The sequence below is a fragment of the Capsicum annuum genome, chromosome 4 (assembly GCF_002878395.1).
Source record: "Capsicum annuum cultivar UCD-10X-F1 chromosome 4, UCD10Xv1.1, whole genome shotgun sequence".
NCBI lineage: Eukaryota > Viridiplantae > Streptophyta > Magnoliopsida > Solanales > Solanaceae > Capsicum > Capsicum annuum.
Genome location: NC_061114.1, coordinates 218,597,898 through 218,609,064, shown reverse-complemented (window position 1 = coordinate 218,609,064; position 11,167 = coordinate 218,597,898).

Sequence of the window (11,167 nt, the reverse complement as noted above, 5' to 3'; positions counted from 1 at the left end):
CAGATTTGGCTAGGGTTTGTTCTTTCTCAATGATTGATGATGAAAATGAGTTTTTGAACTCATATACATGTATATGTACACATATTCCCGCCCATAATATAATAGGAAATGACCAAAATGCCTTTAAAATTTAAATAATGTCAAATCTGTCCTTTGGTAGACTGTTTTGATAAGCTAAAGTAGATCGACCATAACTCTTTTCTTCGATATCAGATTTGGGTGAAATTAGTATCGTTGGAAGGATAATTCAAAGGGCTTTCATTTCATATAAAGTAGGCCACCCAGTTCATCCTGTACAAGGAGTTATGGTTGTTTGAAGTTGGTCCTAAAAATCTGTTTTGATAGGCTGAAGTAAAATGAGTGTAACTCCTTACTCATACGTTGGATTTGGATAAAACCAATTGCTTTGGAAAGAAGAATCAAAGATATTTCTTTTCATAGGTGGCATCTCTCCCAATTTATTATATTAAGGGAGTTATGATCGTTCGAAGTTGACCCAAAAATTTGGCTGGCCTCAGTATTTTGTGTGCAGGAAATTTTCCTGCACATTTACTATTCCCAAATATTCCGACCACCGTTTTATAGTTTTGAACGTGCTCGATTGTATACGAAACCTATAAGTTTTTGGAAATCTTTATATCGTTGGAAAGTTTATTCAATAACCTTCGCATGGAACCATCGACGGGCAAATTCCGGTATAAATAAAATAAAAAAATTAATTTCATATAAATAAGACCAATATACGTACTTAAATACGCCAATACACATACTTGAATATGGGGTGTTACAGCCACACACTCCTACAACGTTGGTTAGGAGAAAGAAAAGAGCAATTAGAGACGTACTCTCTGCTAAAAAATCTAAAGAAATTGCAATTCCTCCCTCTCCAAAAGCTGTTAAAGTTCAGTGGCCAGTCAAGAAGGTGGACATATACGCGGAACTTGGCGCCGAAAAGAAGAGAAATCTGCGACAGGCTAAGAATGCCAAGTCAGGCACACCAGATTACCCCAGGCCTCCCTTTTCCCCCCAAGACTTCTAGACTATGACTGATATGCGTATGTCGTACGAGGACAAGGCAAGTTTACTTTTCCTAACCTAGTCCTTCTAATCTACCCCATGAAGAAGAAGCTACGCAACAGATTTCACATCTGTTGCAACAGCTGGGTATACTGGTGCAACTGGTTGTGGTTCTGTTGCAACTTATTATCCATCTTTTGCATAAGTTGCATTAGATTATTAATTCAGAGAACCCTATGCAACAGATGGACCATCCATTGCATCTTTACAATTACTAACCTATTTAAAAGTTGACTTTTTATCTCACAGCATGTTGACATAATTCTCTACCTCATGAAGAAAAGGCAATTAATGTACCAAAAAGCTTATGACGTTGCCTATAGGATAATAGACCTCGACTTCTGCAAGAAGCTCAAGGATAGGTACGATCAACTCAATGGAGAGGCGTCAGCCCTTAGCGTGGGACTTGATTTTCTAGTTCCTATGTTGGTCTTGGATGAAGAAGAACAATTAAGATATGCTAGAGGGGACAAACCAAATCCACACGGCAAGAGCTGGACCTAGGCAAAAAGGATTCTTGCAGTCATTAGCATGAATGACATGCATTATCGGGTTGTTGAGATACTACTCGAAGAGGTAAAGATCAATGTTTATGACTCCAACGTACCTCTCTTCGATGATTTTGATATTATCCTCCTCATGGAGCCACTGATGGTGCTGTTGCCCATCTTGTTGAGGGAGAGTAAAATGATGAATTATTTACCAAAGGAAGTGTTAATGAAGAAATCATGGGATTTTGAAGGTCGAAATAGGGGAATGATCCTTCCAAAAGATGATGCCGCTAAAGCGAGCGGCTCGCACGCTCTTGCACACATCGACTGTTTGCTGACCGGGACAGAAATGGCCAAGCCAAAGACTTTTTTGTGCGACAACGCTATGGAAAACCTGCAAGAGGTTTGGGCTTATGGGGTACTAACTGGACGCTTGAAGTCTGTGTATATAAAAGATCCCGTGAAATAGAAATTTTTAATTCCAAGTCCCCCTTCACTTTATTACATATACATGTAGTGACAATAATTTTTTTTTGATGAAAGTTGAGTTTTTTATAATGCAACAGATTAGATTGTCAATCTATTGCAACAGTGGAAAGACATGTTTGAATAATCTAATAATCTAACTCTAATCTGTTGCAACAGTAAGAAGACCTGCTTGATAATTTCTATGAATAATCTAATAATCTAAGTCTAATCTGTTGCAACAGTGGGAAGACCTGTTAGATAATTTTCACAGATGACCTAAATTTTACAACATATGCCTAAATCTTTTTGATATTTTCCAACAGTTACGCTTGAATATCCATGTGCTCGTCAACAATAAACCAGTAGCAAATACACACACCACCATGAAAATTTCAGAAATTAGGCTTCAATATCCATGTGTCAAACAACACCAAACCAGTAGCAATAATGACAACAATGTAGTATCTTCTTGCTCGATTTTGTTTCTCTTCAGAAGCCTTGACTTTGTTCAACAAACCCTAGACACACGATTTGCTTGTGAAGGGTGTCGTTCTTGATACCAATCAAAGTAATCGCATTCACCCAATTTCTATAAAAAAAAAGAGAACACAATTACAAAATAATTACAAGTCAATAATTAATCAATTAATTAAATTAAAAAAATATTACCTTTGAAATCTTACAAGTAAAAAACCTATGACTCGGATTTTGTTGAGTCCAAAAAGTCTTTAACAGAGCTTCATGACTGTACTTACAATATAAAAAATCTTTATCACAAAAAATAGTGGAAGATGCGCTCGACATTGTCAAGGTCGGTTGGAAAAAATGAAAGTAATAATTTGAAGAATTTGGATAGATAAAAGTAGATTACGCTGAAGAAGAAGATTTGACAATTTAGGGTTAAATTTTATGAGGAAAATGAATATATAAGATAATAGGGGGGGGGGGGGATGACCGTTGGGGTCAAGTGACGGCAAGTCAGCGAAATGTGCCAGGACTGATACTAACACATTTGATGCCTATTTTATTTTACGTGTTTAAAATGAACATGTCTACTTGATGCCTATTTTATTTTAGGTGTTTGAACTGAACACCGTCGTTGGGTTATGCCTTTTTTATTTCAATTCACTTTAACCTTTTTACACGTAGTAGCAATTTTATATGTCCAACAAAAATTAAATTTTTATAATGCAACAGATTCTCCATCCGTTGTAATAGTTATCCTACCTGTTCTGACATATAGTTTATCTGTTGTAATAGGTCGGTCATCTATTGCATTATCTCGATGTCTTTATCTAAAGTCCATCTGTAGCAACAGTGGGAAGACCTGTTTGATAAATTCCAATAGATAACCTACCTGTTGCAACATATGTATAAATCTGTTCGATTATTCCAATAGATGTGTCGTCTGTTGCAACAAATAAAGTCCATCTGTTGAAACATATGTCTAAATCTGTTCTTTTTTTCCAAATAGATGTGTCATCTGTTGCATTATCTTGATGTTTTTATCTAAAGTCCATCTGTTGCAACAGTAGAAATGCCTATTTGATAAATTCCAACAGATCATCAACTTGTTGCAATATATGTCTAAATTTGTTCGAATTTTCCAATAGATGTGTCGTCTGTTGCAACAGATACATTATCTGTTGCAATATTTGAATCTAGTATTCCTAGTCAATTAATAAGTTCAAATCTAAGGAATAAATAAAATTCTAGGCAAAATAAAATAAATCAAAGCCTTCATAAATTAGCTGAAATAAGTCAACGAATAAATGAAATGTAAAAAAATTGTTATGGGTACAGATCTCAACAAATACATCAACAACAATCTAAGTATACTATCAAGGATTGCTTTGACAGGCTCATGCTATAAAGATCTACTCAATATGGACTAGTTGTTCTTCATCCGATGCTATAGAATTCGGCTTTGCTCGTCGTGGATCTTCATTGTCGCTTGTGTATGGTTTCTGCGCTTTCTGTTCTCCGTATTTCCATAAAAAGAGTAGCATATTATCAATGCTGTTTAGCAGTAGCTTCTTCTACATCTACCTGGAAAGCCAGAATTGGTCAATGCTAATCACGGAGATACAACAAAATGGAAAAGGATAACTTATCTCTTCTAGCAAATCAAATAGGTCTTCCTCCCAAACATATTATATTTCTGTTGTAATAATAAATCAACTGTTGGGACAAATTTCTATATGAGGAAGACCCTGTGTGACAATTTCCAACGGATGAACCATCCATTGCAACATATGAATCATCTGTTGCAGCAGATAGGTCGTCTGTTGGTACAATAAAAGTTGTACAAAGAACTGTTTGATTTCCTAAAACAAACAAGACATATGTTGCACCAGATCAAGTATCTGGTGCAATATGTTAGTTAATTGTTGCAACAGATGTATATATCTGTTTGATAATTTTTAGCAGATGTGTCATCTGTTGAAACATATATGTGTCTGTTTGTTTTGTCAGTTGGAAGAAATATAATATATTCACATTCTTCAGCTTGCGCTGCTCTTCTTTGGACATTGTATGTTGCTCAGTGCAACACACAGACAGAGGAGTTGCAATTTTGCTATTTTGGATGCCTGATAATGCCTTGGAAATCACTCTCTTTCTCCTCTTAGCCCTAATCTTTAATGGAGCAGATGGAAATAAAATCTTCTTTGATGGAGTGAAACCCCTCTTAGATGTCAATTCCTTTACAGAAGCAATTAATGCATTAATAGCATTAATCACTACATCATGTTTCGCCCTGCAGTCTTGACATTTGCATGCAAAATATTTGCTGGGAGAGGCAAAATCTGTATAACCAGAATGATCATACTCATAATGGTTTGCTTTAAATACTGTAAGACGAGCATCATTAGCACCAACAGCAGCACCACTACTACCACCAACAACTCCATCAACAACAACAAACCCATCCTCCAAAATTATTTTTCTTGTAATGGTTGTTGCTCCAAACAATTCCATTTTTATTCTGTCGATGACCTTAGGGTCCGATAAAGTTTGCACAGACCGTAAAGTTAGAAAAAATGGCATCTTCAACTCTCGATTGGTCGGAACTAGCGACGGATGCACATTCTAACATAAATCATTACATGTATTAGAATGATAATTAGATCATCCAAGAAAAACATTAATTAAAAGAAAAAATTAATTATAATTATACTTACTCATCCTTCGGGGGGTTGAAGAGATCAAGAAATTTTGCATTTTTATCAGTTTTGGCCAAAAACGATCTCAAGATTCTTGGACAGGAAACTCCTTCCTGGTAGTTCACTTGTTGTCTCAAATAAGGAATGGCTTCAAACGCCCAAGCCTATAAAATAATCCTAATAAATCAAAACCATTATTGAGCAAAAAAAAGAATGATATCGTAATAGAAAAAAGAAACATTTACCATGAAAGCCCATGAGAAGCCATATAAGTTGACTGTCATTGGCGCTAACAGAGTCAACAAATATTTGATAGTCATTTTAAAACTTTCATACCCCCATGGATAGCTATTAAACGCCTCAAGATCCCCGGAGAGCGTTATTAAACCGAGGCTTATGTTGTTGTTAACGTCTCTCGCCCAAAGAATATTATGTACAAACCAAACCAAGCACAATGACTGCTTGTGCTTCTTTGAAAGTCCTTTACCTTTCAACACTTGTATCAAATTTTTGCTTTTGAAGCTTGGACCAACAATGGACACCAGGTCATCACGATCACACGACTTGCCTTTGCCATTTTTAGGTGTGCGGGGTGCTTTTTTTTTTGGGGTTAGAATAGGTATAACTTGAGAAAGAGAATAACATTTTAGTTCAGTAACTATGACAAACTCCTTCCAACCAAAATAAACAGGCAGGCCACAGTAATTTATCCACACCTCATCCATCATATCTTTGTTTTCATACATAAACCTACGCTTGAGAAGTTCATATACCATTTTCATTTGGAAACGAGCATTGTTGTCCTTCGGCAAATCAAGATATTTTCCAAAGCAGCTGTCCCTGAAATAAGAATCCAATTTTTGTTCTCGAAGTATTTTTCTAAAGGCGTCAAAAATTTTTCCCATGGATGACTTAACCACGAAATCACCCGTTAAATCTGCGGCACCATCACACTGCATTCTCACAGGATAATGATCAATGCTGAAAGGTTTGACCAGCTCTTTGATGGAAGGGCTATTAGCATCTGCATCATCTCTTTTGAAAAATTTTTCCTCCCCGTGTTCATCATATTCTGCTCCCGATTGAGATAACGCTTGTAAAGCAAGCTCATAAAGTGGTGAATGTAGCCTAGCAGCTTCACTTGTTCCTTTACTTGGACTTGATTCGGTTTCTGTTCTTTTGAGAACCATATTATCTAAAATTAACAGGAACATAAAATAATATATTATTATTGATTAATGCATCATTAAAAAAGGATAATAGTAAATCAAACAAACAAAACAGTAAAATAACAGTTGCAACATATCACCGATCTGTTGCACCAGGTAGTATATCTATTGCAGCATATAACCAAACTGTTGCAATGGATAAGTAATCAGTTTCAACAATACAAAACATACCACTCATTTTTTAAGACAGATGAATGGTCTGTTCAACAGATCACACAACTGTTGTGACATCATCTGTTGTAACATATGAGTGATCTGTTGGAACAGTTAAATAATCCATAGCAACGAATGAATAATCTGTTGCGATAATACAAAACATATCACTCATCTGTTGAGAAAGATGAATGGTTTGTGCAACAGGTCAGACATCTATTGTAACACATAACTGATCTGTTGGAACAGTTATCAACAGTCAATATTGTTTAGATTTTTTCCAACATAGGGTCGTCTATCACAGCAGATGAATGATCAGTTGAAAAAATCAAGTCTTGGACTTTTCCTGTAGGAAGAGTTGGTAGGATTTTATCCAACAGGAGGTTCATCTGTTGCATCAGATCATTAATCTGATGGTTCTTCCATTGCACCAGATGGTTAATTAGTTGCATCAGATTTTTTATCCGAAGTTTAATCTGTTGCAACTTATGGTAAAGCTGTTGCATCAGAATTATAATCTGATGGTTCCTCTAGTGCATCAGATGGTTGATCTGTTGCATCATATGATAAATCTGTTGCATCAGATGATTAATATGTTGCACCAGATGAGTAATCTGTCGAAGAAAATAGTAGCACGATTTTGTTAAATAAAAAACAACAATTTCACCATTTTTACCAAGAATGAGAACAGAATAAATCAAAATAAATTGTCCTTTTATTTTTATAAACACAAACAATAAAAATCAAACTTCAAAAAAATGCAACAAACAATAAAATATCATAGTTCACTTCGAAAAAGAAAGAGAAGAAATACCAAAAATTAGGGTTTTATTCATACTATATTTCAAATTAGTGCAACAAATATTGAAATTATTAACCAATACTATAAGAAAAGTTGGCTCAAGTTCCTCATTTTTTTCAAAACTAAAAAGGCCATAAATTTTTACCTGTGAAAGAAGAAAAGGATCGATGAAGAATTTGAAGCTGTTGTGGCCGGAGAGCAAGGCTGTCACGTCGATTGAAGTCGAAAAGGAACTCGAAGCCTAACTATTTGTAGTCGGATGTTGAAGTCGCCGAGGATTGAAATGAGAAATTTGCAGAACAGTTAGTTGGGAGAGACTTGAGAGAAGCTATCAAGAGAGGGATGAGAGACAGGTTGATTGAATTGAAGAGGGGAACTCGAAGCCCAACTATTTATCGTTGGGAGTTGAAGGGAGAAATTTTGCAGAACTGTTGGTTGGGAGAGAGTTGAGAGAAGCTGTCGAGAGAGATGAGAGAGTGGTTGATTTGGATTGAAGAGGGTGTGGGTTGGGTTGATTTGTATTTTTGAAAAGATTAGAAAGTTTTGAAAATATTAATCAAGTCCACAATTAACTTGATCAAGTTTCCTAATAATGTTTGACCCTATCTGTTGGTCAATGTCACCAATCCTTCATTCAAGACTTAAAAGACACCTATTCCTAAATTTTCTCTAGTGAGTTGATTCTATCATTTATGTTTTTTAAAAAAAAAAATCCCCAAAATTAACCGAACTATATTGATACCGACAAAAAATAATACAATGGTTTCAAAGTCTAATTGTGATTATTATTAATAATAAAAAAATAATATGGTAAGAATTTTATAAAATAGCCATCCAAACTGTATTAATGGCACATTCTACCCTACCTAAGATTTCGATCATGAGTACGAGGAAGTCATTTAAAAAAAATAATTGGGATAACACCCACGAAAATACCTGAACTTTGACCGAATTTTCAGCTGAGCATACTGAATTTTGCGGGGGCCCCATTACCTATCTAGACTTTTTAAAGTGGAATTAATTCCCCTCTGTACTTTTTTAAAGTGGAATTATTAACCTCCCAAAACGCAATACCCAGTTTTTGGCAGCTGGAGGTGTAAACACACGCTCTTTCTTCTCCATTTCATCATTTTCACCATTAAAATCATATTCCTCCTACAAGAAACAATGATAATACTACAAATAATTTCAAAATATGGATAATACTACAAATAATTCCATATTTCTCCTACAAACAACACTGGTAATTGTCATTTTTTCACTATTTTCCCAACAAAATCTTGATTCTTAATTCTTGAAATTTGACTTTTATTTAGTTCATACTATTTCTTTAAGAGAATTTTTTCCCAAATTTCAAATTCAAATCGAAAACTTTCTTCAATAATTTTATTCAAATCGCAAAATCAGTAGTTTATGTTTTCCAGATTCAGCTATTGCCAGAGCTCCGGCGAGACCTGACCACCGAAAAATTGAGGAACGACCTGTTTTCCTCTCTTGTTTTCTCTCAATTTCTCACTGTGTCTCTCGATTCTCTCTCCCTCTCTTGATTCTTTCCTCTCTTAATTCTATGGCAGTGTGTGTTTATGGTTAGTGGTCTTCACTGTATGTGGAATGATGACAATGATTATGTGAGTATTATTTTAATTAAAAAAATAAAATAAAGGTTTATATTGAACTAAATAATTAGACTTTCGGAACAAAAAAATTGAACTAAATAATTTTATTCAACAATGGAAATACTTTATAAACTTCCGGAATACATTGAACAATTGAAGACTTCTGAAAGAAATTTTATTGAAGCCACTTCCGGAATAAAGTCGAAATTAAAGTGTAGTACATTGTTCAATTTCAATTCAACAATGGAACAACCATTCTTGAAGACTCCATTGTTGAAGAAAAGAAAGAAAGAAAGAAGAGAGAAGAGAGAAGTGAAAGAATGAAAAAATAAATAAAAAATATTAAACTTTTAAAAATTAGAAAATTAAGGGGTTGTTTGGCAAAAAAAAAGAGTTTATGACATTTTTAACACTTTTCTGCGTGTGACTAACACGCAATGAGCCAAGTGGCAAATATATGCCATTAAAATACGAAAAAAAAAATTCTGAGGGTAATAGGACCCCTGCAAATTCAGTATTCTCAACTGGTAATCCAGTCAAAGTTTAGGTATTTTCGTGGGTATTATCCCATCTTATTTTGAACTGCGGCTGCTTAATATTCTCATAACTTGACTACTTACTACTCTCTCCATTCATTTTTAATTATCACATTTTAACTTGACATGCACGTTAAGAAAATAATAACATCACTATTTTATCACTCTACCTCTATTAATTGTTATTTATTAGTACTTATTAGACATTAGAAAATAATTTGAAGAATAAGTAATTAATATTAAGGGAAAATATAAAAAAAAAAAATATTTTCTCTTGATATATCAAAAATGACAAGTAAAAAAAAAAATTTATTTTAGAAATAAATGACAAGTAAAAATGTACGGATGAAATATATCATTTCTTTCTTTAGCTAACAATATAAATTAATGTTGTATGATTATGTGGATATAATTACCCACTTGCATCATCTCCATCATTAGTTGGATCGGGATATTTCTTAATCCTGTTTTATTAATTCGACAGTCTATTTTTTTTTAACATTAAACATGTATAAAAACCATATAAAAGTCTTTGCTACTTCAAATTGAGCAATCCATGTTTCTAAAAGCTTGATGTTACTAATAGCTATCCTTTGAATGAGCAATCAAGGACATGGGAATTATGGAATCAACAAGAAGGATGACAAAAAAACATAAATAAATGTATTATAGGCATACAAATATTATGTTTAAAAAACGGCTTAACATAATTAAGGTTATAAATTTCAAAAGTTTCCTTCACTACTACATAAAGAGTTAATAATCCTAAACTTGACATCAAGTTATAACTTTGATAAATTTTGATAGTGCACAAATAGGACCTTTAACTATTCAAAACCTGAACAAATATGACCTTCGATTTTGCAACCTCATGCGTGAGTCTCACTCGCGCCTACATGAAAAGGTAATCCAATCACACGGTGTCACGTCTTTAAAAGGGCTGACTTGGATAAAGGTCATATTTGTGCAGTTTTGAATAGTTAAAGGTTATATTTGTGCACTGTCAAAGTTTTATTTTTTGTGTTAAAATGACGTCGTTTTTATTATTATTATTATTATTATTATTATTATTATTATTATTATTATTATTTTATTTATTTCTATAGTAGCAGCACCTAACTTTTTTTAATTTAAAAAAATTATTATTATTTTATTTATTTCTATAGTAGCAGCACCTAGCTTTTTTTTAATTAAAAAAAAATAGCTACTAGCAGGGATCGAACCCGCATAATAGGCTGAAGGAAGCGTCCAAGAAGAGCAAATAACACCACTGGACTATCTAAGTGCCTTGTTTCATGTGGTTCAACATTAATATACGTACATAAATATACATTTTCTATCTTATATATATACAACGTAATTTTTTTACCGAGGGAGTTCGGGTGAACCCCATGACAACCACGTAGATCCGCCCCTCGTTAATTTAATAACGTTTTAATAACGTTAATTTAATAATATTTTAATTACGTTAATTTGATAACGTTAATTTAATATACTACTACTACTATCCTTAATAAAATTAATTTAATAACGTTTTATTAAAACTATAATTTTTTTATTATTAGTATAATTTCATCTTTAATTTAATATTTAAATAAATATTATTTATTTAAATATTAAATTAAAGATGA